Here is a 3871-nt window from a genome sequence, read left to right as displayed (position 1 = left end):
TAGTACTTTTAATAGCACTCTTTTTCTACCTTTTTAATAAGGGAGTCCACATTTTCATTTTGTAATGGGCCGTACAAATTATGTAGCTTGCCTTGTCTGCAGCTAATAAATGATCAAGCTACAATTTGATCTCAGGTTTTCGGCATCCAAATTACACAACATACCATATTTCCTGTGATACTAACTATGTAGTGTTAATCCAGTGAGATCTATGCATCATTCACCATTTTGACTGCCATAGCGTCTCTTGTCTTTGAAGGATGAAACTATATTAACTGTAGTGGATGCTGAATGCCCTCACCAAATTTCCTATTCATGACTGAGACATTTATTGCCCCAGCTGCCACATTAGCTGTTGAAGGTTTACAAACGAGTCCCTGCCTCAGAAATGCCTTTGGCCAAAGAGAGCTCCTTGCCTCAATTTAGGACAATTCTGAAAGGCCATCCCAGCTCCAGAGCTCCCCACAGGACTGACTGTGGCCTTCATTGCTGCTGAATTGCAGATCAACTTCTTTCTCTGCCAGTTTTTCACTCTCTCCTGGGTCTTACTCCCAAAAGTACCACAATAAACTTCCAGCACACAAATCTCTGGCTCTGGGTCTCTCTGCCATGAAATCCAACTTAGGAAGTCAACAGTGGACACTGAATCGTATACGTCTTGCATTTTTCAAATGGACAATTTACAGTGTATTCATTTGCTAAATGTTCAGTTTTCTGCTTACTTTTGCTGTAGCCATAGCTGCAACTACCTTTACTTTTACTCATACCCAATGAGATTCTGTTATTTTAGTGTTTTTCACTGCGGAGTCTCTTTCTGTAAGTTTGGCGACTGAGTTCTTGCTGAGCTAGAGAAACCATAATTCCTAAACAAACCAGGAACCCCCTTTAAAACCAGTTTAAAATGCAGTTCCTGCTTTTTAAAGAATTTTTCTTACTCAAGGGGAGAAGTATCAAAGCCAGTCATTTGAGGGTGAATCCGTTATCCACCGGAATCGTTTTAAAGGAATTATTAAATATCCATGTCTCTTTGTCACCTTAAATGTTTTTGAGTTAAATTTACTCTGAAGTTTTCAACTTGAATTTTCCAAGCTATGATTTAAATGTTATTCTTTAAAGCAGATTTATTATGGGTCAGGTTAGCTATAAAAGTAATTCTTACTCATGTTCATTTCATTAAAAAAAAAACAAAATACATAAATGTCCCAGGCACAAGTTGGTGCTGCCCCAGAACAAGTCTGCTGTATACAATGACATTTATTATGAGTAAGTGTACATTCTGTAACTCATTTTGGAAACATTTGACTGACTCAACCCTAACTTTTGGCTACCAGAATTAGGAAGACAAAAATATAATAGCTTCTGAGTCATCAGGTGTGGATGAATATATTTTGTAGTATATTTAAGAAAAGAAAATCATCCACAGAGAGGACATTTGATCATTTTTAGACCTTGTGGACTTTCCAGCCAGTCCAGATCAAATCCCGATTATTGGTAGTTAGCAGAGGATCAAGTATGCCACAAATATGGAAGAGTCAGTATATTTTATTTTGATTTGATCATGGACAACACCCTTTCTTTTACTCTCTCTCCTTGTTCATGTCAACCACACACATACACAGGGATACACAATTAAACTCTATTCCACAACGTTATCTGTTAAATAAAGCTGAACTCTGAGTACAAAAACAAACTATTTAAAAACTTCTCCTCATATCATAAGGCAGCTCTGAATGTCCAAAGTGAAACTAAAACAACTGAGTTGATGATGTGCTGGCCCACAGCCACATGTCTTCCTGAGTGCACAGGTGGCAGACACCTGGATGTGTAGTGCTGTGATGAGACAGCAAATTTTGTCATGTATTAATACATGTTGGCTTGTGGTCATTCACAGAACAATGTGGACTCCAAAGGGAGCCAAAAGGAGCCGCTTGCCAGGACTGTATCTCCCAAGGCCTAGAGTCATTCCATCAACACTTTGGCTATGAAGAGACTAAGTAAGGCAGCTGCCAACAGACCCCGCATTTATAATGACACAAAACAAAAATCAATTTAGGTCCTAATAAAGCAGGCCAAGTGTGAGAATATCGGAAATAGGAAGCACTGGAGGCAGGGCGCGATGGCTCATGCCTGTAATCTCAGCACTTTGAGAGGCTGAGGCAGGCAGATCACTTGAGCCCAGAGTTCAAAACCAGCCCAGGCAACATGGCAAAACCCTATCTCTACTAAAAATACAAAAATTAGACGGGTATAGTGACATGCACCTATAGTCCCAGGTACTCAGGAGGCTGCGAAGGAAGGATGGCTTGAGTCTGAGAGGCGGAGGTTGCAGTGAGCTGAGATTGTGCTACTGTACTGCAGTCTGAGTGACAGCATGTGATCTTGTCAAAAAAAAAAAAAAAAGGAAGCACTGGAAAGCCCTGAAACCATAACAAGGGACAACAACTACTGCTCAGCTTTGCTGTCATAATGTGGTAATGTACAATGTAGTATTGCCAAATCTTAGGGGTATTAGAAATCAAATGTTATGAAATACATTACTTTTTTTTTTTTTTTTTTTTTTGAGACGGAGTCTCGCTCTGTCGCCCAGGCTGGAGTGCAGTGGCCGGATCTCAGCTCACTGCAAGCTCCGCCTCCCGGGTTTACGCCATTCTCCTGCCTCAGCCTCCCGAGTAGCTGGGACTACAGGCGCCCACCACCTCGCCCGGCTAGTTTTTTGTATTTTTTTTAGTAGAGACGGGGTTTCACCGTGTAGCCAGGATGGTCTCGATCTCCTGACCTCGTGATCCGCCCGTCTCGGCCTCCCAAAGTGCTGGGATTACAGGCTTGAGCCACCACGCCCGGCCTGAAATACATTACTTTTAAGCTGTGTTTGGATTAGCAGAACACATCATTTCCCAAGTCTTCATAATGGCTACAAACAGGTGCTTGCTACTTCTCTAACCTTCTTCCTACAGACCTCCTACCAATTTCTCACTCGCTCTGCCACCACCACATTGACCCAGCTGTTCCTGAGCTGTGCACTGCACTCTCCTGTCTCAAGGCCACTGTACCAGCACTTTCCTCACCAGGAGCACCCTTTCCCTACATAGCCACATCGCTCATTCCTTCATCTTCTTCATGTCTTTTCTTAAATGTCTTCACCTCAGTGAGACCTTCCTTGACCGCCCTATTTGAAATCGTATCCTCTCCCCTTACTTCCTTTCCTGCTTGATTTTGCTCAAAAACTCTTGTCTTCATCTAATATAATAATATTACGAATTTTATTTATTTGATTTGTTTTCTATCTCTTCCAACAATAGAATGTAAACTACTTGAAGACAGAGATTTTAGTTTATTTTGCTCATGGCTATGTCCCCAGTGCCTAGAACAGAGGCTGGCATATAATATAAACTTCATTTATGATTTTTTAAATGAATGAATGAATGAATACATAGATGAATCTGCAAGCCATCTTTGTTCTGTGGTTTGGGCTTCCAATTTTTGACATCTTATCTACATTGAAAATCTTACAGCACACCCAAAGGAAAGAGATATGATATAGTTTGGGCAGTGAACATCTAAACTATTCCTTTCTAGGAAAGTCAAATAATCAAATGACATCATCCACAAAATTGCAGAGCATTTCTTTCAGTTATAATGTTCTACATAAGCAAACTAAAGCATATGCAACCATGTCAAACTTATTAATCTCATGATATTTTATTCACTTCATTTTCATTCAATGTTTATTCAATAATCATGAGGCCTTAGAATTTAAACTGCTCAGAACAAGTCCCCTTACCCACAATGTTGAGATTCAGATAAGTCTAAAATTAAGCATATTTCCTTTGCTGTTTGGGAAATGAAAATAAATATGAGAGAGGCAAGAGGG

The sequence above is a fragment of the Trachypithecus francoisi genome, unplaced genomic scaffold (genome assembly GCF_009764315.1).
Source record: "Trachypithecus francoisi isolate TF-2019V2 unplaced genomic scaffold, Tfra_2.0 Lachesis_group16, whole genome shotgun sequence".
NCBI lineage: Eukaryota > Metazoa > Chordata > Mammalia > Primates > Cercopithecidae > Trachypithecus > Trachypithecus francoisi.
Note: the sequence above shows the minus strand (reverse complement) of the source record.